We start from the raw sequence: 26487 nt of genomic DNA, 5'->3' as shown, positions 1-26487 counted from the left end.
CCTTGATCTTTGGCACATCATCTGACTTCTTTCAGTGTGCTCAGTCCCTTCTGGCACTCAGAGGTTGCAGAAAAGCGACTGAGCATCAGTCCTGAGGGCACCAATGTCCTGAAAAACTTCATTCTGGCCCTCTACCTGTGCCCTTGTTTGCCCAGTTCAGGGATTGCCCTTAAGTTCAAGCCTCACCCTTCAGTCCCAGCCTGAGGGGCATGGTAGGTGTGCCTGTCTCCTCTTGTGTCTCCACCCTTGTTTCCTGGATGGACCCCACGGTCTTGTTCAGTCCTTGGCTCCATCTCTTTTTGTTATGAACTGAGCCCTCAGGTGAACCCTCAAACCTGTTCATTGTCCTTTCTTGGGATTGTCGTGGATCTTGTCACCAACACACAGCTCGGCCCACCATGTTCAGATATGGTGCAAGTGTGGCCAGTAAGTGCCCTGGGGTCTCCACTCTTTCTCTGTTGGGGCAGACAACTCTTGAGGTACCCTGAGACCGCAAGACGTGGTGCCAACTTAGTCATTTTGGGTGAGAAAAGTAACCACAAGCAATGGTATAACTACCTGCAAGATCACTGTGTCTTTATGAAGCTGAAATAGTTGCAAAGATGAAAACATGAGAGCAGAGGGTTAGAATGTTTCTTTTCTTGCTGGTGGTATTTCAGGGGCTGGTTTTTTTGTTTTGGTTTGGTTTTTTTTTTGCCTTTTTTTTTTAAGCTGTTCCTGCCTAACACCAGCCCCCCATGCTACTGGTAAAGCAGCATGTGGCACACAGCAAAAACTCTGTTTTCTCTCTCATCATGTTTGCTTCAGGACCAGCAGTTGTCTGTCCTCATATTTAAGGGTCTCAATCCCTAAATCACGTTGAAAAGATCTCTAGAAATGCTCAGAATGCCTACAAAACCCCCTTGATTTAAAAAAGATTGGACCAGTATTGTTGATTATTGTTGCCTTACCTTCTGTTACAGCTTTGACTGTATGTCCTTCTGTTGTCTCTTTTCTTAAGCTTAAACTAGAAGCTCTTTGTTCTGCCTTCCTGTGGCACGTTTCTTAAGACTTTTTATCGCTCTAGCTACAGTGATATAATTTATATGTTTTTTTCTGCAGATGAAACTGCTGCTGGTACGTCTTTTCCATTTTCCTTCATGAGCATATGTCCATCAAGATTCCAAGTCTTTCCCTTGTCAATAATAGCTCTGTTTAAGAAAAAACCTCTGTAGAAAATTGTTACATTACACTTCTCCTAGATGTTTACTGTTATGTTTTTCCTTGAAATGGAAGTGTTTCTGTGCTTTCTGATTGGTGTTTATTCTTCTAATTCAAATATTCTATTTACAGATATTAATGTTTTATAATTTTCTTAACATCAGTGTAATGCCACAGTGAGCACTACAGGATAATTGTGTATGATGTACAACTATATAATCTCAAATTACCCACATTTTTTCCCCTGAGTTGCATTATGTATTCCCTTGTTCTTTTATTAGGAAACTAAATTAATAGTTCTTAATCTGACCAGCGTCTCCTCTTGACTGTTTAGAATTTTTTCGTTTGCTTCTTAAACCTCTTGTTGGATTTTAGAAAACAAAACAAAAAACCAACGGACTTTAGATGGTTTTCTTTGTTTTCCTCAATTAGCAATTTCAATCCATTACTTCAGTGTTCTTTTGTTGTTTCAGGATCAACTGGTGAGAACTGAACAGTGTTTCACAGTGGAATGCACATGTTAGTTCTTGTACTTCTCATCTCTTAGTTTCTTATGCATCTTAATATAACTTAATGTGTATTTTTATTGTCACCTTTTATCGAGCATGCAGTGTGCCTTCATTAAGGTGTCTAGTTTTTCCTCTTTTTTTTGAGTTAGTAATTTATTTATGACCCTGTTCAACAAGAAGTATGAGTGGTTATAATTTTCACTGTTCAGTACTTTGCTTAAATATAATGTGTCATCAGGTTTCCTCTACATAATTCAATTCTTCTGAGAGGAATACATGTATATATGAAATTACTGTTTGGATTACAGTTTGTATTGCCAAAGTGTATAGAGTCCTCCACAGGTCAGGTGCTAGCTGTTTTGGATGCTCCATGAATACAGTACAAAAGCCCAAATCCTTCATTTGAACTCATTTGTAAGCTACAGAAGTCAGATTTATTAATCAAAAACTCACTGCACTACCATTTTTGTATCTTCAGAGTACAGCATTTGCTACTTCAAATCTTTGAAATCTTTTCTTACTGTTACGTTTGATTAGTTCAAATAGTTGTATTTTCTGTTCCCCAGTATTATGGCTTTATCAAACAGCTTGCTTTACGTCAGTGTTACGTGCCATTCTTTCTGAATTTCTGTTCTGTATTTTGCACCGTGATTTGTATGATATGAAAGTTGTTTCCATATGAATTAGATTCTGTTTTTCTCCTAATAGAAAATGCTTTTATTAGACTCTCTGTAATCATCTGGATATGACAAATCTTTTCCTACCTCATTAGTGTGATGGATTCTGGTTTGTAGCCCACTGTGATCGTAGCCTTTTGACTTTTCTGTCATTCTATTGCATTTCAGTTCTGCTTGTTAGGTTGTTCTCTTCTTACACGGCAGAGTAATTTTCTTTCTCTTTTACATCATTCTTCATCCTACGTCAGCCTCTTGAGCCCCAGATGTTACTGGTTTAAAAATGAGACAGAAATTAACCCTGAACTCAGAAGACCCCAAACACTTACTTTTACCATTTTTGCAGTCTACCATGTATGAATGCATCTTATGTCTCTCACAGGGAGAACATTTTGAAAGGGGTCAGGACTGTTTCACAGACTGCCATTTCCGCATCCCTCTGCTGTGAGGGATACCTGGAGTAACGATGGGCCGTGAAGATAAACCAGTTATCAAGATTCTCCAGCTGTGTTTCCCCCACCCTTTTCCTTTGCCCTCCACCTTGTGGGCACTGTTCAGTGCTGTTCTGTCCATAGGCAGTCTGTACTAGTTAGCTATCTGCTACATACTCAGGGCTTATCATCCACTTGTCAGCAATTGCATGTTATTTCATACCATAGCTTCAAAATCTGTTCTTGTGTTCAGAGCTCCAGACAGGCCTTGCTTTCTCACGTTGCCTTGCTTATAGAGCTACCCTGTGCTACGGAGGATATGGTCAATGGGGGAAAGGAGGATCTGCTGGCAGAGGATGCTCAAGGGCAATATACTGGGCAGAGTCCTGTCTATGTCTACCAGGATCCTGAGTGGTCAAAATGAATGTGCTGTGTGCTAGGGCATTTCCTGATGTTTTCTGCAGTAGGAAGATGTAGGATGGCTTCTGTGCTCGCAGCAGCAAGGTGAGTGAGGACATATGTGGAGACCTGATTCTGCTGGCATTGGGTGCCCATAGGCCTCGTTTGTCAGCACAGTAGCGAGTGCAGGGTCTCCACTGTCCTTTTCAGTTCAGCTGGCTTGGGAAGCTGTTCCCTGCATCCCTGAGCTTTGCTGGGGTCAGGGGAAGTCCAGGCGATGAGACTTTTATTTTTTCTTTGTGCGGGGGATGGGGAAAGGGCTGCCTGTTTTGTAAGAACTCCATTGTGATGGATTAACTTTCCTCTTGAATGATTGCGTATGGCACATCCAAAAGAGATTGCGGAGCGGCCCAGCAGCCCGAGCAGAGCACTCAAAGGGCTCTGTGTGGGCAGGGAGTGGCGAGGGCTGTGCTCTCCTGGCATGGCCTCCTCAAGGCGTGGGGCTCTGTGTGCCGGCTCCCTGTGCCCGTGCTTCCTGAGGGAGAAGGCCTTCCCCTCTCTCCTTCCAACAGCTCCACTTGGTCCCTAATGAACCTCAGCGGGAAACAACAAAATTCTGTTCATGAATAGCTTTACAGTCCCCTTTCTCCCGCCTACCCTGCTCTCTGTCCTGGGAATGTGCTGCCCACACAGTGACCAGAGAGGCATTTGGAGACATTTGCAAGATAATGCCATATCAAATGTTCCATTCTGACACTTTGTTCTTGAATTTTTCGAAACTGTTTACTACGTATTTCCTTTCAGTTTTCATGAATAAGCACACTTCTCCACGACTAAAAATGGGGAAATGCATTTCCAAATGTGTGAAGCCATGTAACTGTATAAAACTGCTTTAATTATGTGTGATGTGGTTAGTTTCAGTTAGTTTCTGGAAGTCTATTGTGCATTTCTGCCAGCAACAAGTAGCCTTTCCTATTTGCTTGCTGCTGTTTATCAGACTGGCTGTCCTCCCAAAGTAACCCTCATCCAAATTCTTCACTTAACAAATGCTCACCAAGAGGCTTTTTGATCCTCACATACTCAGTGTCACCTTGGTTGTTGCTCTGACAGAGCAGAAGATAGTCTAGATTTCCTCATTAGGAATTTGGTGTCTTACCATGTTTTTGAGACGTATGTTTTTCATCTGGTTAATGATGTTTTTAGAAAGATCTGAAATTACAGCTCAAGGGAGAATGAACAGAGTTTCGGGCATCTAGTAAGCACAGGTGGAGTTCATTTATATCATCTTCCCCAGGCGGTCACAGCTCCTGGGAACTGGAGCAGTGCTCTTGCATGCTTTTCTGTAGTTACTGGTTTTCCTGGTAAGTGCCAAATTCTTTACTTTTTTCCTTTCCTTTACTGTTTGGGAAGATTGGGGAAATGTGCTATCAAAGTGTTTTGGCTTTCTTGTTTTTTGATTGACAATAGCTACAGAAGCATAATTATCTTTTTACTTCTGGCTAAAGAATATTTCTTTCTTTTTATTTTCCACTACTGGCTGCCTTTGACCTATTTGTTTTTGTTTCACTTAAAAATTAACAAGCTTTTAAACTCTTTCGTTTTTTGTAAGGTAGATATTTTTGGAGTTACTAAGCTGAAGTTATTCCCTATAACAATCAGGGACTTAAGGTGTTGGGAGGTATGAGAAAAGGTCTTACTTTGAAGACTTCCAACTTGAAGTTGAAAAGGAGGAAGCAAACATTAAAGGGAAGCTTTTTCTACTTTCTATTAGGGGTTTTTCCCTATCTGCAGTGTGGAAAAGCTATTCAGTACTGTTGGGATTAAATGCAGAGAAGAACTGACAATAAAAATTTTCTCTTCCTCTGTAAAGAAATGATTTTTCAGAAGGTTTGAAGTCAATTTTGAGAGCTAAAACAACCCTTTCACATTATGGTGACCTGTCTGTGCCCATCATATATCCCTCGTCTTCTAAAGAGCTCCAGCAGAGCCAGCCACAGTGATCCTAAGTGTCTAGAAATATCCTTTGTGCAGCCCTTCCCACAGCTGGGAAACTGATAGTGTTCATTTATTCCTCTGCTCATAGCTATCTGTGTGTGCAGAAGGGAGATACTTGCTCTTCCTTCCTGAAGCTTTCTGTGTAGAAGTTGCTCTGCTGTCAGGATCCAATGACCATATTAATGAATTCATCAATCACAATAATCTGATTAAATTGATGGAGAAGAGGGAGCCAGCAGATGAAACAAACAGATTATTTTAAGATATATGAGATACCCAATTAGTAACTGACTCAGCATTTAAGTGAAAGTGTTGCTCAAGAGATTTACTGGTAACCAATGTAATAAATTACACTTTATGGCTTTTCATCTTTGAGAAAGGCTCGTGCACTGCTATAGGAACCTGTAAGTAAAGCAGTAACAAAGTGTTGCACATAAGAAATATCAGTTATATATTACTTCTTTAAAAAAAAGTATGGATTTGTGTATGTGCATTTCAGTTAGAAACACGCTAGGCTATGGGCCGTATCATGGAGAGATTAGCATGAATTTTAAGTCTTGTACAGGTACTTTAGCCACGACCTGGTGCATGTGTATTCAGGCATTTAGGAAACTGATACTTGAGTAGGAAGGGAGTTGCTTTGTGTCACTGAGGTTTCAGGGGCAATCCCCTAGAGTACAGAGATAATGGGAGGGAAGCTTTCTGTCAGGGAGCATATGTTTTTGTGGCGATTACACTGTGTATAGATTAGGACTTCTGGGAGGGAGGGAATGGGAAGATGTGCTTGGAACATAGGACCATCTGCCAGTACCTTGGCATAGTCATTTCATTAATGAGAAGCTTATTAGCTTGAGTTCTGCAGAGATAGATAAGAAAGGCAGCGAAAGAGACAGAAAACTATCATCCAGCTGCCATTGAAAATGAGAAAAGATGGCTCTGATAACCTCTAAAATCTGATTTTATTAGAACTACTAATGCTCTTCTAGGCAAGAAGGTATCAGTCTTCTTGTTGCTGAAAAAAAATTTTCTAAATTTTGTGATGCAGTGTGGGATGTTCTTTGGTAGGGAAAATATTAAAACTGAGGGTGAGCTGAAATAGGAAAGAAAGTGCTAGAAAAAAAGGGAAGGAACTGTGATTTTTACTGGGAACTTGGTTTTTTCATCAAAAGCTGCTTTTTCCATTTGGTAAACACTTGAGGTGACCTGTATCAAATGTTGGGTATTTAATGTTTGTGGTGATATAGAACGACACCTGGAAGATACAACCCTGAGAGCATCACAGTCCCAGCCCTGGCCTACGCCAGGAACTTCAGAGAGCGCACAGTCCAGCCTGTGTTCCACATGAGGCAGGAAACTAGGGGAATGCTCTAGCTGGACACAAAATAGTGTTCCAGAGGCAAAAAGGCAACGGTTAGAGCCTGTGAACTCAGTTCCTCTGTCCTCACGTACCCAGTTCTGCTGCTGACATGGTAAGTGTTCGAGCTTGTGTTCTCTTCCTCAGTTTTGCTGTCCTGTAGATCAGAAAAACTGTACTTAGCCTGTTTCAGGGAGAGCTCTGCTATTCTGCTGAAAGAAGGATTAAATGCTATTGTATTTAAACAGCTCTGTTTTTCTTTTGACAGTTGAGTCAGACTTGAGTCTGGGTGAGGGTGAGATTTTGCCAGGAGAAAATGGTGGTTGGAAGTACAAAGTGATTTGAGCATTGGCATTTGGGAAATTATTTTCCTTTGGTTTTATACAATTCAGGTTAGACTGGTAGTTAAGATGAAGGGAAAGAATGAGAAAAAAACCTGTTTCCCATGAAAAGCCTTACAATCTGCAGGTGCCTCAGTCCATGGGAGCCTGGATGTGTTTGGGACGTAGTGTGAGGGTTATGCAGTTCACCAGCAAGATGGTCTGTTAAATAAGGCTGGACAAGTACAATTTCTGTTTGCACTGCTGGGATGGAAAAGGCAGTTTCCCCTGATGTCTTTGCTGATTTATGAGCTAACTCAAATGGAGCATTGTCTCTGACTTTGTCTATTGTAAATCTGTGGAAACAAAAGGAACATTCATTTTCAAAAAAACGAGTAGAAAAATATAGCTTAGGAGTGTCAAAACACCTAAGCAGAGTGATGCTTAACTGAAAGGGGGTTGGTTAGTCATCCATTTTGCAAATTCTCTTTTTGTATTGAGGGTGGAAGAAGATTAGTGAGATGAAAATCTGTGTTATTACAGAGATAAGAATGGGTTATGGCTGGGTCCCAAAGGAGAAAGAATTTTTTAATATTATTAAAAAAACCCAACCCTTTGCTGTGATTCATCTGTAATGCTTAGACAGTTCCATGCAAAAAAATTTATGATAATAGTGTACAGCATGGCGTTTATATCTGTAAATGTATGTACAAATACTGACATAGTATAAATTTAGATCCTGACCCTGTGCTTGTTGAATTCAGTGGAAATACTTCTGGTGGTTCTGACAAGCATTTGATCCAATTCTCACATTGAGAATTGAATGTGGTCTAAAACTCAAACCGAATCTTCTGCTTTTGAATATTTATTCTTACCTGCCTTAAAATGGAGCAGAGTTGATTCAAAGTCTAAAAAAAAAATTTGCCCTACACGGGACCCTGCTGTGTTTTATCTACTGAAACACTGATAGTATCATATAGTGATAATACTCACTTGCCATGTCACATGATTTTTGCATAGACTCATAGAACCATAAAATAGTAGAGTATGCTAAGTTGGAAGGGACCCATCAGGATCAAGGAATCCAACTCCTGGCTCTGTGCAGGACACCCCAAGAATCCCACCATGTGCCTAAGTGCATTGTCCAAACTGACAGTTCATGTACTTTTTCTCTCAAGTAGTGGAAGAATGTTGTTGGCCCCACAAGGGCATGGTAGGTCAAGGTTTTGGCTCAGTTTACAAGTCTAAAAGGCTTTTCACTTAGGCCATAAAGAAACCTCCAGCTGGCTGGATGCCTCTTTTAAAAACACAAGTGTGGCCTTACTCCACCACATGATGATGCTCAGGGAAAGTTGTGCATGCCTCAATGTCTTGGGATGAGAGAGGAGTGGGAGGGGGGCTTTTGCTCATGTACCGGTGAAGCCAGGAAAGTCAGATGTTTGCATGAAAACACAGGGAACTTAATCTGATTGATTCAGAATTACTGTGAAAGGATAGAATAAGACAGGGGAAAAGAAAGAAGGATGGCAGCAGAGAGCTTTTAACTTGACATATGAAAGGAAATTAAGAAGGTAAGCAGAAATTTTCATTTCATTGCAAGCACAAAAGCTTCTTTAGCTGTTCATGTGAACTATGAAATTGTGGATCTTCATGCAGTGTTTCCCTTCCAGCAGCAGAGCACAGAGCTGAGTGCTGCCTGCATTTGGGAGTGTTATGTACAGCTTTACTTTAGTGCCTTTCTGGGTCAGTGGCTCTCAAACAGTGCCACGAAGAGCTGCTTTAGTCGTGCTTCTGTGAGTCAATCTGTAAGTACTGACACTTCTCCCTGATCATAACCCAGTGTCCTAGAGAATCTGCAGGCTTTTCTGACTGCTAATCTTAAAGCATTTTTGGTGTTCCTTGAACTCAGGTTGGTTGATCATGTGTACCTTTTTTCAGATGCCATTCTTCCTTGCAATTCAACCACTATCAGATTGTTGACTTCAAAAGATCAAGTAAAAGTATGCAGCCAGGTCCTTGCACCTTCAGCATTGAAAGAATTCATACTACTCTCCTCAAATTGTTCTGGCACTGCTCTCTCAGTAGTCATAATCTGTATTATTGTCTCATGGCAAATAAGGAGAAAGAAAATTACTGATTTATGCAAAGATTTTTGTTTTCCGGGCATAATGAGCAATAGCATCAAGAATCTGCATCATTTATAGTCTTTCAAAATAGATTTGTGGATCAGATTGTTTCACCTCTGCATGCCAGAAAACATAAAGGGAGAGGGATGATAGAGTAAAATAGTGAATTTAAATACACTTCCAAACAAGCATATCTAGTAGTGGAGACCTCTCTGGATGGATCAGGTATCTATTTCCATTTGTGGGAAGGTTTGGTGATGGTTTGAGCATTTATATAGCCAACCTCAGTAGCAATTGGGAGCCCCAAGGGAGGAGAGAACAGTGTTCAACATTTGTGTATTTCTCATTAACTGACTGCACCTGCAGCCTTTATCATCAGCAACCAGGTATTTGGACTTTTTGGAATGTAGTAGCAGTAGCAGATCTTGAGAAGACTGTGTGGAAAGAGAAAGAAGGCTATCAGACCTGAAGTGTGAGGAAAATCCTGAAGATATGTCTGTTTCTGAGCATTGGCTAAGCTGAATTTGGGGTTGAACATTAAGCAAGCATGTGAAAAGTAATTGGGTAGGAAATTTTGATTTCTTCTTTCCCCTCACTCCCCTGAATGAATTTTTTTTTTTACCTGTTTTCTCTGTTCCATGTAAGGAAATAAAACAGGTGCAGACACAGCCAATCTGTAACAAGTCTTGCCCAATTCGGCTTCAAGATATTACGCTTATTATTTGGATTTCATTCAGCTCTGTGTGTTTGTATCCAAGAAACCTATCTGTAATTTTTTACTTGGTTTATTGGATTGAGTATGTCTTTCCATTATATATTCTTTTCTGTACAGCCAGCTGTGCTATGGCCACTTACTGGGCATCTTGGAACTACTACTATGAACTTCAAAGTGCATACAAAGAAAGTTGTTTAAACAGCAGATTTGAACTGAATTATGGGCAAAACTTCAGTTTCTTTATTACAGCATGTCTTTACCATCATATCAGATGTGTTTTATACGTTATATTTGAGTATAAATTTTTTGGCTTTATTGGTTTCCTCCTTCATAAAAAATGAACAATGTTAATTCTAGTTTTAATTAATTCCTTAGTGGGGGTGTGTCATAATTTAGAATTGCAGATTTATATCATTATAGGCACATGCGTGAGGTTAAGTGAGGAGCTGTTTATACTTTTTTCCCCCAACAGCATCTGAGATATTGGAGGAATCTGCTCTACGATGTAGAGTGCACATCATTTATGTTAAAGGACAGAGATAAAAGTAAGCATAAGGGGTCTGAAGACGCAACACTGTCCAGATCAAATATTGACAATGATAAAGGAAAAGCATAAACTCGGCAGGCTTCTGACTTAGTTTTCTTTATTTAATGGAAGAATAAAATGAGAGAAGCAAATTACCTTCTTCCTCTTCACATTCTCCATGGTAGCTGTCAGCTTCACTGGGGGGTCACCATTTAGGCACAAAACCTTTACATAGCTTTTAGTTGACATTAGTTTCATTCCTGTGGGGTTTGGGCACCTAGGCGTTTTCAGGCTGTCTGGAAATATAACGCATGATTGCCTTTCATGAATTTGGTTATTTGTTTGCTGCTTTTTTTATATGCTATTTTTCTTAAGATAGCAATGGCTTTGTGACAGGTGCAGAGGGATAAGGCATTGCTTCGACTGCGTGAGCCGTGGTTTACTAGGACCAGGGAAAGACTAGTACTAAACTAGGTGTCTTTAGTTCTTTTGGGTTCTCTTAATTTGGAATGCTTTGATGTGGATTAGCCTAAACAAGCCATTATTAGCAGAATTGTTTAAATTATCCAAATGGGGTGAAAGGTTTAAATACAATGCTCTCTACTACTTTAACCCTGTAATTCAGAGAACACTCAATGCTATCATCTTAATTACAGCATTGCTGCCAGGAGGCAGTGGCTCTGTGGCAGGATAGAAACTGACAGTCATTCAAAATTTATCTGTCTAATACATAAATCATAGTTGTTCCTTCTTCAGGACTCTCCTTTGCTCATTAAGGAACAGTCATAAATAATAGGGTGGGAGTGGAGAGGAAGAGAGAATAGTTATTACAGCTGGTGATGGGGTCCGAGGCTGTGACCCAGGAAGAGATGACCGGTCCGGGGAGATGGTCCCGAAAGGAATTGCCTTCCCGGGGTCCGGTGTCTTCCTCTCAGCTGCTGGCAGAGGGGCCCTTGCAGAGGCTGTCAGCTCTTTAGTGATATCAGCTCGTGATTCCAGCTCAGCTCTGCAGGGCAGCCTCTAGGCCAAACCAGACCAGAGAGAGAGACGAGAAGGCCCATGTGGCTGGTTCCGCATGAAGGGAGCTTTATTGTGGGTCCCCTCCGGCGAAGGGAAGCCAGGGACGAGCTCTCTCTCCCAAGGGGATCGGGGGAGCTTGCCTTTATAGGGATCCAGGGGATCAGCAAGGGGACCAATGGATTACAGAGGGTCTGGGACAGATCAATGGGTTACAGAATGATCTGCATAGGGTATCCCAAAGGATTGTGGGTCTACCTTTCCTCGCCATGATCCAAAAGTAGTTGCCTTTCCAGGGAGTCCTGCTGGGCGATTGCAAAATCTTTTATCTCAGCAGACATCCCTCCAGGGCAGTGGCTGGGCATATCCCACAAATAGTAGCAATGGAGTTTAATCAGCTGAGAAGGCTGTCTCCTTCCTACCCACGTGGTGAGAGCAAAAAGAAGGGAGAACTAGGAGAGATCTTTTCTTGATATTGTAGTCATTCCCTCTTTCTTTACAAATTTCTTCTCACAAAGATGGCATGATTTTAGCTGCTAGGTTGTAGCACTGGGAAGAAGGTTACTGATAGCTTTTTCCCATTGGCCTTGATTGCAGCTGGTTTGCTTTTTTGCTTGTTGGGAGACATAGAGCTAAGCTGATAGCAGGAGAGAAAAGGATGGAGGCAGAGACAGCATTACTTTTTTAACACTTCACTGCTTGCATTGGCCTTTCTGAAAATCAGACTGCTGAAGCAGTCAGGGTCATGGGCATTTCAGAGAGCAGCATGGTTGCAAGCAAGCACAGTCATGCTGATGGCAGACAGGGCCTGGACCACCTGCCCTCCATGCCATGAACAGGCTTATAGGGAGGAATTCTTTCCTTTGTGTACAGGCAAAGGCGATGCCACCTAAGGGCATGCAAGATCTGATGTAGGGCATTGGATGGATGATGAACTGTACTAAGCCATTTGCTTTACATTATCAAAGTGATCATAGAACCTTAGAATATTCTGAGTTGGAAGGGACCCACAAGTATCATCAAAGTCCAGCTCCTGGCCTTGCACAGGAGAGCTCCAAGAATCACGTCATGGAGCCTGAGAATGTTAGGCAGACACTTCTTGAATGCTGGCAGGCTGGGTGCTGTGACCTTGATGCTTTTTCTTCTGTTGTGAAAAATCTGCTGGTGAATTATGTTGAAGATAACCCCAAGAGGGAGAGGAAGAATTTAAGAGATCAGTTCTAGAACTTTGAAAATAAGACTGCTTTCTCTTATGAAAAATACAATTTCACTTGAGAGCTTCAGTGTGTCTCAGAAAACATTTCTCTTCTCAAACCAACTCTGCTGGATATATGTGAATGAGTCATAAAGGAACTATCATGGAATCACAGAATTGCTTGGATTGGAAGGGACCTCAAAGATCATCTCATTCCAACCCCTCTGCCATGGACAGGGACACCTTCCACTAGACCAGGTTGCTCAGGGCCCCCATTCAGCCTGGCCTTGAACACTTCCAGGGATGGGACATCCCCAACTTCTCTGAGCAACCTGTTCCAGTGCCTCACCACCTTCACAGTAAAGAATTTCTTCCTACTATGTAATCTAAACCTGCTCTCTTTCAGTTTGAAGCCATTCCCCCATGTCTTATCACCACATGCCCTTGTAAGATGTTTCTCTCCATGTTTCTTATAGACTCTTTTCTGGTACTGGAAGGCCACAATTAGGTCACCCCAAAGTCTTCTCTTTTCCAGGCTGAACAATCCCAATTCCCTTAGTTTTTCCTTATAGCAAAGTGCTCCATCCCTCTAACCATCTTGGTAGTCCTCCTCTAGACTTGCTCTAACAGGTCGATGTCCTTTCTGTGCTGGGTATTCCAGAGCTGAATGCTGTATTTCAGGTGGAGTCTCAAATAAATATGTTAAGGTAAACGTATTAATGTGTTTTGATGTCCAATGTCCTTAATTAACTATTTCAAGTATAAACTTGCTGCCTAGTTTCCATTTCTTTCACTTCTTTGGAGATACTGGCAGTGAATACCGTTTTCTGCATGGTGCTTTTTCTTGAGCATTTGCAGTTTCTGGCAGTAACATTTTCTGATAATTGCTCCTTGGTTTCACTCATTCCCAGATAGCTTCATGTTTTTCCTCTTCTCCTTCTCTATGTATATTTTCCTTTTTTCCAGTTTAATTGCTGCAGTCCATCCATCCTTACTTCCTATATCCACTAGAAAGTCAACCCCGCCTGTGCTCATCTTTGCGCAGCTTTGAACTGTAAAACTGCTCAATTCTTATAAAATATTTGTTGAAGAAATACAGACCTCAGGTGACTGTAGTTTTTATTCTGAATTCTATTTTTTGCAGAAATTAACTAAAATTTCCACCATTTGATAAGCAGGATTTTCTATTCTCTGTTTCCTACTCTCTATTTCTGTATTTCTGTACTTCTTCCTGTTCTCATGTTCCTGTAAACATTTGCATATTTTAACTATACCAAGCTATATTCTCTTTTTCCCATGTGTGCTTTATCATTAGGTATTTTCACTGTGCTTCTGATGTGGGCTTTTAAAATGATTAATATTTTTAAACTTAGGACAGTCATGTTTCTTTGGTGTAATTACTACAGAGACATACATGGTAGAACTGTTGTCTGCCTAATGTGACTTGGATTGTTTGCCCAGACTGAGGATAAGATCTTCATGGGAAAATAGTTCTGCTTGGTTGGGCTCCTGTGTGAATACTATTCTTCTGACTAAGAGGACCTTGTTGTATTTGATTAGTGTACATATTAAGGTTTTTATGCTTAAAAAAACCAAGCACCCTTCTCATTTTCCTGAAAGCTGTTTTATCTTGTAATGGTGAATGGGACCACACATGTGCTCTCATATGTGTCCTGGGATTTCCAGACAGCATCTGTTATGCTGAGATTTGGCCTTTATTCTGGAGCAAAAAGTAAAGTGAAACTTCCAGTGTGGCTGGTGTTTGAAGAAATAAAACTGTCAGGAATACAAATGTCACTGTTTATTGAGTCTCTGTACAGTGACTAACAGGAGCTCCTGGAGGAGCCTGCATGGCTGGCACACAATCTCCTGAGCTTTCCCACTCCATTGTTATGGCTGGTAAATTTGCAAGTAAATACAAACATGGGAAAAGATATGATGCTTCTAGAGTTAATGACATCCTTCCAAAATCACTTAATTGTGTGCTAGGCAGAGTTTCATTTGCATTAGTAAATGCTTTGATACCTAGAGATGAAATGTGGGGTTGCCTCTTCTGTTAAGCATTTGGGAGCTGGTATTAAACAGCTGTTGATAATGGTGGTAACGTACACTTTGTGCTGAGGGCTTTGCAAACATACAAATCTGTTTCCTTCTCATGGACAACATAGGCACAGCAGTATGTATGGAGGACGGAAATGGGAAATTTTAGGTAAGTTTTTTGCCACTTCACTTGGCTTTCTGTGGAAATGACAACAGTGTCATCCTTTTAAACCACTTGCTTTAAACCACTCCTTTAATTTGAGGTTCCATAAAATAAATCTTGTAGTGAAATCAGATTTGGCCAATTGCAGTCTCATTCTACTGATAGATTTTTCTCTCTGGTTGGTAATATTGTTCTGTTCTTTGTGTTTAATCACTGGGAACTTATCAATTATTGCGTTCAGTTTAAATTCCCTGTTACCCCATTCAGCTGGTGTTAAATTCTGCCCTCTTCTTACCTGGCTCTGTTGCGTTTCTACTTGTGTCTGTTGTGACATGCCTTAGTGGATAACAGTGGCCCTACAAAGAACAGTTTCTTCACCTCATAGCTGTAACAGTTTTCTGAGTTTCTGGAAGTAGGAGTAAGTTGCATTTTTACAAGCTGAAGACAAAATTATTTGAAACTTGTGTTCTTCTCTGAGTGTCTCCCCTGCATTTATTATCTGCTAATCCTTTTGGGTTTTTTCAAGTTTTCTGTATTCTGGAAAGAAAAACCGACTAGATTAGAGTGATACTCTTATCTTGTTCCAAATCAGCACTTTGGTAATAGTTTTACATGAGAGAGTGCAAGATATTTTGCAGTGAACCAAACAGCCAACTGCTGTGGGAAACTTACATTAAATGCTAGTAGTTGGATGTTAGTGTATCTACTTCTGTGGGTCTTACTGACTACCATGAGGGTGGAATTTTATAAATTCTGCTAATAACTAACTTCCTAATTTGATGGTTTTTCTCAGTGACTTTCACTGGATTGTTCTGTGAAAAAAAACATTTCTTTAGTTGTCCGTTCTTTTTACAGTGAAGTCAAATTCACCTCTTCTGTAGTTTAGTTGTTTAGTGGTTGCATCTGGCTGTTCCAATGTTTACCCTGGTGTTTTGGGATCTGCGGAGGCCAGGCATGCAGGGCTTCTTATTCTGCCTTCTCAAACTATTTAGTGAAGGAAGGTAAGTATTATGAATCAAAAGAAAAGAGGAAAATTGTGTCCTGCAGAAGTGTAGGTGCTTTTTTACTAAACTAATCTTTATCTAACCAGGAAAAAGGAGAAACTTTCACTCTTGTAATTATGTGAGGAAGGCAGAGAGCTGGGTGCGCTCGTTATATTTACAGGCAGAGCAAGTGTGGTCTTGTTTAGTAATTGGCTGTAGCGGTATTAAAGATTATTGGAAACTCAAAGGTCAGAGTTTTTGCTGAATCAGGGTCTGTGTGAACTGGAAGGCTACAGAGGTACCTGTGTATCTGAGGCATAACTGATGTGAAAGAGCTGACTTCAGAGGCTGTCCAGCAGGTACAGTAAATTATAGCAGTCTAGTCTGTGCTCTCCCTCGGGGTGTCGGTGACTCTTGAGATGCCCTCCCTGGTGAGCTGCTCTGTGTACATGTGTGTGTGTGCGCACACAGAGACAAGTTTCCTGAGCTTCAGTTGGCTTCACAAAGTACTTCCATCTGTGTGATCGCCAGCCAGGCAGAGGCGTGGAGGAGGGTGTGACTCCCTCCTTGGGGGTGGTTTGTTTTTGTTTCACAGTATGCCTAATTGTAAAGGCTTTGGCAATAGACTCCACAGACTTTGTCACACCATTGAAGTTTTACTGAACTGACTTAGCTGTGGCCAAAACAAAAGAAGGTAACATCTCATTCTTGCTTTGTTGGTTGTTTCAAAGTAAACAATATTAATGAACAGGTGTGAGAAATCCCATTCGGATTGTGCTGGCATTTCCAGTTCTCTCGGCTCATACTGAATTTGCTTGTTCTGTGAACTTTCTTTTTTCTTTGTGGTTGTAAATCCAGGTTCCTGGTTTGTTGATTTGGGATTTTTTTCCCCCCTGGGGATTTTTTTCCCCTCCTGCGTTTGTCATTTCTCATCTTGCCCCACTCTTTCTCATTCCTGCACAGCTGAGCTTGCTGCAGTGCAGCCCTGTATCATTGTCTGGTCAGTGCCAACACGGCTGTTGTCATGGCTTCAATCTGTCCTCATGCCCTGTTTAGTGTAATGTAATCATTACCTTGGTTGTGGAGAGCGAAGGTGCTCCTGCTAAGTAAATGTTTACCAACACTAATGAAGGCTAACATTAGGGAAGAGAGAGAGAGGGGGAAAGATTGTTTAAAGTCTTGTCTCTTGTTTATTTTAAAACAGAACCTTGTTCCTGAGTGAAGCAATTGATGAGTATTTTCCTTCACCAGACTGTGATCAAAGGTAGGTGCACAATCTTTTACATTTTTATGGGCTGACATACCCAGATATGGTGAGAGGAGCTCAAGTCCTTCTAAGCAGTCTCATGTCAGAAAAGAGGCATGATATTAGGTGGAGGAGGAGGCTAGGCTTTTACGCTGTGGTGTGAAGTTACACTCCTCCTTCATCCCTTTAGGAAGAGTTGCAGAGGAAACAATATCGTGTCTCTGGTATTCAGTTGTACAGTTGTCAGCATGAAGTGGCAGATAAGTTAATTTAGATCAGGAAGGAACTTCTGATGCAGTTCTGGAATGTGATAGGACTGGGTGGCTGCTTATTGCTAAATATTACTTTATTTAATATGGAGTTACTAATTCTATACCTTCTGGGCAAAATTTGGGGCAATGTTGTTCATTATCCATTAACTCTGCCTTTGAAAAGAAATGGGAAGGATGTGGGCTAAAAAGCTTTTAAAGTTTCAGATTTTGCATTTCACAGAGTCTCTGACCCGTGCATAAGAGCTGTAAGATCCCTTTGGGAATAACTATATTTATGTTGCTCCTAGCATACTGGAACTGCATTCGTGACTTATACCCACAGGAAATATCATAAATGTAATTAAAAATTAAAAATAGAAATACTGGATTGGTCAAAATTCTGTGCTGAAGGAAAGGAGTCCTCCTTTTTTTCCCCCTCATTTCTGTCTGGATGAATAGTGAGGGAAGGTTATTCTCATGGAGTTTATTTAGTACGTATGTTTTAATACTGCACTCTAATGTAGCAAAAAAAAGCATTGTTCTGCCAAGATGTGTGATGGAAAACTTGCAGAGATTTATGCTCCTGTGACATTTATAATTTTCAGCTGCTACTATACTTTAAAAAGTGCCAGTCCTGTGAAAGTTCCTACAATCAGTGCAGTAGATGAGGGATGATATAGTCCAGTGAAAGGTTCCTAGATTCTTTTCTTGGAAAGAACAGAGATGATTTAGTTCTGTATGTGTGCTGAACAAATCTGGTTGAAATACTTTTTCATGCCTTAAAGAGTGCTATATGGATTTCTCCGATTGCTTTATGTGAGTAGACCGCTATGGCTTCAGCTATGCAGAAAATCAGGGGCAGAGAAGGGAGGATGGAACAGCTCATGACTTAGGCAAGTAGCCTGAGTTGATAAAAAGGAGATTGCAGCAGCTGGTGCTTAATGCTGAGTTCCAGTGTACAGTAGCTGAGCTGGTGAGGAAAGGTGGATATGCTGAAACAAGGACTTTGGGCTCTTTGAGCACTGCACATGCTGAAATTCTAAATTCCTTTGTATGTCAACCAGAAGCTGAACTTTAACCCTAATTTTCCTGCAAAGGTTCTGATAGTGCTGCCCAAATGAAACATTTCTTCCAGGGCTGACCTCCACTCAGCTCCCACTTTCTTTTGGCAGCCACTCAAGCTGCAGCTTCATGCTTTTTCACAGCCCTAACCCTACCCTAATCCTGAGTTTTCTAGAGACACATAGACAAGAGTCCTTAGGCATTGGTTAGATGAAAGGATTTTGGAAGAGAGGTATGACCTACGTAGTTGGTGTGGCCCTGCTATCATAGCTCATTCCAGTGTGATTCGAATACTGAATCTTGTCTCCTGTGAACTTTTTATCGGTTTTGCAGGTGACATTTGCAGAGAGACTAGTAGAGGAGCAAAAATAACTTGAAATGTGTGATACATGTTTTTATACTTGCAGTACGTTCTTGTGAAGAGTAAAGTGGTAGAAGAAGCTGCAGCTAATTTGGCAAAGTCAAGATTTTAAAAAGAACAAATTAAACAAAAATTTGAGATGGAGTAGAATGAGTGTAGTGACCACATTAGCATTCTATTCAGCTTGAATAGTGGTGTACTTCCAGAGACATTTGGTGTAATTGTCACGTGTGAAATTGATAAATATTTATAATAAGTGAAAGAGTCAAAATATTAATGGAATGCTTCATATATTCTGCTAGTGTCAATGTATATGTGACATCCTGGCTAGAAGAGCAAAGGGAGAGCAATGTTTGACTTCAGGTACAGCCACAGTAAATTGCTACTGCACCTTTGATTTCATTGACACAAAGGGTAGAAAATGGGGAAAGACAGAAAAAAAAGTAGAAATTATAGGAGATGGAAAGGGGACCATACAGTTAGAATATATAGTCAGGTAGTCCATGCAGAATCCATTTCACTCCACGTGAAAGCGGAGTTATTGGAAAATTTACATTATTATTACTAATCTAAAAGTGGAATTCCTTGTGCTTTCCTTGTGCTAATACGTGATTCATCCTTAGCAATACTTACTTACTGCTTAAGACTAATGTCTTAATGTTTCCTGCCTATGCCAGCAATATCCCACAGTTAAACAACAGAAAGATTAGTCCCAAAATGCCTATAGCTTACTTTTCAAAAAACTTTTATTTTCCCAGAAGTCTTTATTTTCCTGTGAGATATCTCAACTCTGTCCAGTTGTGGCAGAAAGAGAGGGACAAATAACTTCTTTTTTCTTCTATTATATTTTAACTTTTTCTGGTTCCTAAGAGTGTCTGTTTTGTTAGTCAGTTCTAATAAGGATTTGTCTGCCAGGTATTTCTTTGCAGTCACCTGTTGTTCATTTCCATATCTGGAGCAGGTTACAGTAAACCAGTTCCTCTGAAACTTCTGGAATTGATTTAATATTATCAGTGAGGTCCTGTCATCAAAACATCACCAGAGGTGTGCTAGTTTACTTAAATGGTGTGTCTTCATGACATCATGCCACGTTTATGCAATACAGATGAATTCTAGTGCTTGGACAGGATTTGGTCTTAAACATTTTAATTAGCTTATTGGTCTGAAGTTCAAGAGCACTGGCATATTCATGGTGGATTTTTGCCAGTTACTATTTACATCATTTTTAAGGATTGGCTGTTGCTGAAGATGAGCCTGTTGAGTATTAAAGATGAATACAAAGATGAATTAACCATCTGAAATTGTTGGGTCTACAAAGTGTAAAGACCATGTAAGACTAGCAACCTGCATAGCAACACTTGCTAACCTCATTATCCTTTCCTCCATATGGGCGTGCTTTGTCTCCAAGTGGGCTTTGGAGATCTGTGAGATAAGAAGTGTGAGCACAACTGAACGAAGACAAAAAATTAATTACAAAGCAGAAGGGCATGACTTAGGGTGCTTTGTGGGGGTATGTTCCTCACTTCTGGATGTATTATCTGTTTGTCAACTGAATGGCTTAACTCTGACCCCTTTCACCCTTTTCATCATGCATTTTAAATGAATATCATGACTGGGGAATGCTGCGTTCAATACATGAGGAGCTTGTCCCCTCCCTTAACACAGAAGATGAAAAGTAACACATTATTTTTGGGTTTTCTCCTATAAATGCAAGCACATATTCTTCCTTTCTTTCACCTTCTTCCACAAAATTATTCATGTCCTTAATATAGTACAAAACTCTGTTAATCTCTCAGATTATGCTTACTGTATCTGGTATTAAAGTTGTTGATCCAAGACCCACACCAAAATGCCAAGGTCTGTCTGAAGGCCATGCCTTTAAGAGGCTTCAGAAATCAACTTAGGTTTTGATTATGGATGACTTGGAGGGCTTCCCAGAAAAGACCTGTACAGTTGACAGTTACAAGAGATGAATATTGTTTCCATTGATTTTTAAATCTGTTTCTGCAACCACTACTCACCAGCCTCTTGTCAAGGCACAGCAAGAGCTGGGAGCTGAGGCAAGTCAGAAGGCAAGGGTGACCCCAGTGCAGCAGTGCCACCACTGATGGGGTGCAGTTCTGCAGGGCTGAGCATGGCAGGCAGAGCTGGCTCCCTAGTAACAGGCTTTGTTGACACTCCCAGGCAAGATGGAGCAATGAGGATCCATCCCGGCCTTTAAAAGATGGGGCTGGAGACAAAGCAGCAGCATGGGTCCAAAGGCCACCCAGGAGACAGGGCCAAAGACAGAACTGGGTACAAGCTACGCCATACGTATGAGGGATCTTTCCAGGAGATGAGCTACCTGCAGCCTAAGTCAGTCCAGGAGATCTAGCCAGAAGCAGGGCTGCAGACAGGTATACCTGCAGCAAAGTTCAGATAGAGAGCGGGCGGCCAGGCCCAGCCTTAAATCGGGGTGCAGAGGAAGTGTATGGAGGTCCACTTGAGAATAGTCCATGTCATCAAAGGCTGATGGTGCCCTCAGGGTACTGACACCTTTAGTTCCTTAATGGGATGAAAGGTTGCTTGCTCCCTGTACTGCCATCTCACACAAGTTTTAATGATGTAATGGGTACCAATAACAAAGCCTCTTTGTTCACTGAAGAGGAGGAAAAGGGTTTTTCCTCACATGTTTATGCTGGCTTCAGAAAGTGTTGTCTCCCTCGGATAGGCACTTCATTCCAAATGGGGTGGATGGTGGTTGACTTGTCTCCTCCTGTAAGAGACAGAGGTATGATTTTAGGATACAAACCTTTTATTGTTTGTTTGTTTTGCTTTGTTTTGTTTCCCCTCTTAATTCCAACATCAACTACAACCATGGTGGCAACAAGGACCTTTTCAAGAACCACTCTTGTGTTCTATTTCAGCGCCAGGACAAAAAAAAAAAAGGATAATATGACATAGCTGTCTTTGATTGAATTTCAGGTGGGGTGGATTTCACCAGTGACAACATAAACATTCAAGCCAGCTAGAAATTTACCAAAACGTGTGCAAATAAAATGAGTTGATTGAAGCTGAACAGATTCTACCTATCCAAGACTGCAGGGTCAATCTCCTTTCTCAGCCCAATCCCAGCCTCAGTTCTGGCAGTGTTCACATGACTTGTTAAGGTAATAAGCTCTTGTTGGGTTTAACTGTAGTCTTCCTTGTGCTTTGGAATGGATTTCTGCTGTCCTTAGTTAGAGAGGAAATTCGGGAGAGGAAACTCTTCCTCTGTTAACAAGCAGATATTGGCTGGGTTAAACGCATCCTTAAATCTTCTATCCCTTCCACAGTTGCTAAAGTGTGTGAGAAGTTTTACCTTTTCCATTGGTGATCCCTAGAAAATCTGAGTTGTGCCTAAGTATCTTTTTTAAAAGAGCTAAGGTAATACAAATTCTCTATCAGTATTTGGGTGAGGAAGGATGGAAGAACTCAAAAGAAATAAATTTTTTTTCAGCTAGTAAGTGCAGTGTTTAAATACCTCAATAGTAATCTGTCTTTGCTGGTATTTTTCCAGGGAAGTTTACACACAAACATGTTTGGTCTTCACTGGCTTCAGTGAGAATTTCAAGATTTATGGGACTGGCTACAATATATCCTGTATGTTGTCTCTACCCGTAAAATACGGTAAATTGAATTAGTGAAGTGGTGGATAGAGCCCTGAAGGACAAGATCTGTGAACAGGGTAGACTGGGGAGGGGGTGTGTGTTTGTGTCACTGAAAAACTTGGGTGAGTAATTCTTATTTGGCATATTACCATAAACCATGCTAGATTTGTTACATGTTTCTGTCTGGAGGTTAAGAATTGTTCCTGGATAGCACTGTCAGTGCTATTGTGCCATGATGACTTACAGATAAGGCTTGATCAAGAAAAAATTTAGAAGAATGTAAACTAAAGCAAGACACATGCCTTCCTGTGTCTTGGTAGCCAGAACCATTTAGGCCTTGACTGTTTCTCAAGTGCAAACAGAGTAAAAAGTATCATAAACCTGAGGTATTTTGAAAAACATGTAACAGAAAAACATGTCCTTTGAGCATGGCAGGGCATGAAAAATGTGGTTTTTCCAGCTGTTTAAAGTCTTCATGAAGATTCAAGTAAACATTGTAGTATAGCTCAATAAATGAGAGGCATCAGAGAGGCTTAGCAAGTGTCTTGCTTTGTGAAGTTAGGATTTCAGTATAGGTCTGTTAGCAGATTTGCTTGGGCAGTGGGATTTTGCTCTTTTTTAATTTAATGTTTCAAGATTGGGTTGTTTACAAACTAAGGACACTTAGCTGAAACATATTTACCTTGGTATGATATACCCTTTTAAGCTACTGATACAAAGCACAGCAAGAAGTTTGGGTCCTACCAGTATCTTAGAAATTATGCCATTATATGGTATGACCCTGTTGAGGAGGAAATACTGCAAATACTGTTGATGTTTTTGTAAAAACCACAATTCTTTCTTAAGGTGTAGAAATTCTAAAAGACACCTTTCTTTCTCTGAGTTGTTGGTTCTGATTTTCAGATGAGTTTTCCAGATTATGGGCATTAGAAGCAGAGGAAAGATACTGTCTGGCCCAGAAATACTGCAGCAGGCACGATTTCAGCCACTGACAGAAGAGACACTTTTATCTGAATCATGACTAGACATTTTGAGTTTGTTTTCATTTGTCTCGGCATTACCCTCACAAAAGTTACTTTTAAAATCTGTTTTAATTCACAGATCTAGAAAAATTGCCTAGTAAAGATACTGACGCTTTCACAGTGAATTAAAACTTGCGAGGGTAGGCTTGGTTTTCTTGGTAACATTTTCTTGGGTCCCTCAGAAGTAGTCTGCTGACCCTGGTGGAAATCCTCTGCTCTGGTGTTGTATAATTCTGCAGTTGTACCTCTGCTGTCACTATGTGATTAAAATACATTGAGTAGTGAATATAAAGATCATGCAGTAGTGTCAGAAAGGTCTTGTTGTATATCACAGCCAGTACAGGCCATGTTATTGAATTGGGATATGTGGTTATCCCAATGACTGGGAAGCTGTCTGGGAAGGGGAGACTGTCCTTAAATTGTGCAGCAGTAGAGACTGTTTCTTAACTGGTAGCAACATCCGTCATTTCCCTTTATTTCCAAGGCTCTTTGGAAACAATCACCACAAACTGGCATTGTGCAGAACTACATTACTGTGTTATGCCAGGGTAATTAGGACTGAACTGTTTAGAAAAATACCACTGAAATATCACCATAACTACCTGCTAGCATGAGGACGTAGTTCATGTACTTGCCCCTAAGTGATGCTTAACATCAGTTGAGCTAAATTATTCCTCAGCTTGCCGTTGATCTGGGGTACACTGTGGAATAGTTGTGGGAGTTGGCAGGGCATGGGAAAGGGCAGGAGGTTCTGTTTAGGAGGATGAGGAAGAGGAAATCTTGAGAGAATTACTGGAGTTGCGACTTTAGGCAGTGAGTGTGAGTTAATTGTCTTTGTATATGTGGAGCAGTAGTAATTCTTCTTTCTAACATTTTCTAAATGAATAGATTTGAAAAGATTAGCAGCAGATGTCCAATAAACCTGAATCTCTATAAAACACTGGAGACTGGAGAAAGATGCATTTAAGTGTATGGTGGAAATTCATCTTGAAAATCTTGGCTCTTCTAAAAATTCGTTCTTTTTTGTGTGGAGTCAGAATTTTCTGTCATCTTTCTGATTAGTGGAGTATCAAGAGATTTCCAACATCTGCTGTTTGCGTACTGCAGCTTGAATGGAAAGGGGTTGTTTACTGACATAGACGGGAGCTGGAAGATAAAAAGTTTAATGGTTTTAGGTTATGATTCTATGAAAATTTTTGTCAGCATCATCCATCTGCAGTTCACAAAGAGGCTTGCGGATTTGCAGTGCTGCATTGTAGCATGACATGTATGTGAGAAGATTTTTTTTTTTTAAATGAGGCAAAATAGAGAATTGTCTCCTCTGTTAGATGTGGAAACCACATTCTCCAAAGATGCTCAACTTCCATTTAACTTACATTGATTGATTAGGACAGCAGCTCTAGTTTTATGTGTGTAATCCTTATCCCTCCGCACCTCGTCTTTTATTCACCACTTAGCAATAAATATCTTTGTGTCTATGTGCTTTTCTTTCTGAAAGACTTCAGTGCTTTTTTCAGTTTTCATATTAAATAAATGAAGTGTTTGTGCTTTTTTTGTACTATAAGGTAATGTAATGTTTTTGTAATATATCTTCTAGGATTAAAAAATGCTGAGCAAATCATTGTGCCGTTATAGGACAGAAAGAATACATAACCATGTGCCTATTCTGAATGTGTGTGTTAATTCAGAAGGAAAATGATCTACTCTTAATAAGCATTTTAAAACATTTTCTACCTTAGCTTTCAGGGATTTTTTTCCTGTCCTGTCAAAGCAATGAGGCAGTAGGAAGTATTTTTGAGGCAGACCTTAAAGCACCTACCTGGGCGATTTAACTGTGAGAAGCTGGACATCCTACAACAGCAGGTTAAATCATTGTGGGTAAACCCAAGAGCCTAGTACTTGACCCTTGTTTCTGATTTTAGTTTGTAGTTTGTTATTGTCAGGATAAAATTTTAAGGAGGTGCTTTTTTAACTTTATAACAGAGATATAGCACCTGATGAATCAGTGAGATTCAGTCCTCTTCCAGAGTGCTCTCTAATACCCTGTAACATTCCATCGCATTAAACTCTCCCTGTCTTACTACAGAAGTGTTTGCTGTGCACTGTCAGCTCCTGTTAAAATAACTCCTCTAGAGATGTGTGCTAGTGTGTCATCCTGTCTGAAAACCCTCTACTGCCAAACCCTGACTGGGAAAGGATACATCTTTGAGCATACCTAGGGCGTTCCATCTTTGAAGAGCAGAGAATGCTGCTGTGGTCAGAAGTGCCTCCTTTCCTGCATGCCTCTGCTTCTCTAGGACACTGTTTTCTATTACATCTTAGAGATCCCTTCTTGTGCCAGGCTTTCAGGGGGATACAGGAATTTAGCTTGCACTCCCCAACCATTGCAACCAAAAATGCTTACATAGGGACAGAACATATTCTGAGATTTATGTATTTGTTCTTTTAACATGTTAATTTTTTATTAGTGGTGCAGAAGATGATTTTTCTTTGTCCCTCTGTAGATTTATTCCTGTCTCCAGATTCCAGTAATAGTGTCTGAATATACAGAGTTGGTTTGCTCCCTGCACTGCCCCGAATGAGATCAGTTCCCTGAGTGAAGCTGCAAACCACGTTAGGACAAGAGAAGCAATTTAGTGCCGGTGAATACATTTTCTGAGTGTAGTTTCCCTTATCTTGTCAGCTTGTCAGTCTAGAGGCATCCGTAAACCTGTGACAGCTTCAGAAGATGAACTCTGGCAGCAGGCTGTCAGGGTGCCGGGCACTGCTGTCTGTGGGCTCCCTTTTTTCACTCTCCCCCTTTGCCTGCCTGCTTGCTCTCCCTCTGCCTGCCAGCCTCTCTCTTCTCTGTCTCCCTCTCCCTCCTCTTCCCCACTCGCTCCCCACCTCTCTCTACCTCATTGAAGTGCGTTTAGGTGCTGTTGTTCTTGGTGGTGGTACCTTTTTGGTTTCCTCCTTGATCCTCATGCCACTGGAACAAAAGGAGAACTGGCTGCCCATGGTGCAGCACCTGTCTTTGCAGCCTGAGTAGAGAAAGGGAGGAAAGTGGGGCGTTCTGTATCCTCGCCTGCCTGCGCCAGCAGTGAGCTTGTTCAATCACTTTGCTATAAATGCCTTTGAACTGCTGCCAGATCCCATTGTCTGCCGTACAAATGGAGTTCAACGCCCTACCGTGATTAGATGCGCAATGTGTAAGAGGAGGAAGGAATGGAGCTGTATCCCCACCCTGATGGAGCATCTCAAATCTGCCGTATGCCATGATAAGCTGA

General features: G+C 40.9%; 1 long non-coding RNA gene across 1 annotated transcript in view; it reads left to right on the top strand.

Moving 5' to 3' along the window:
- Nucleotides 1–21711, top strand: part of LOC120410242 — an 88490-nt gene extending 66779 nt beyond the window's left edge. Inside the window, exons 3-4 of the long non-coding RNA XR_005602231.1 lie at nt 16852–16911; nt 21532–21711. This is a non-coding gene — a long non-coding RNA (uncharacterized LOC120410242). The remainder of the gene's footprint in view (nt 1–16851; nt 16912–21531) is intronic.
- Nucleotides 21712–26487: the final 4776 nt, after the last annotated feature.

The sequence above is a fragment of the Corvus cornix genome, chromosome 6 (assembly GCF_000738735.6).
Source record: "Corvus cornix cornix isolate S_Up_H32 chromosome 6, ASM73873v5, whole genome shotgun sequence".
NCBI classification, from domain to species: domain Eukaryota; kingdom Metazoa; phylum Chordata; class Aves; order Passeriformes; family Corvidae; genus Corvus; species Corvus cornix.
This window is presented reverse-complemented; position numbering and strand designations above follow the sequence as displayed.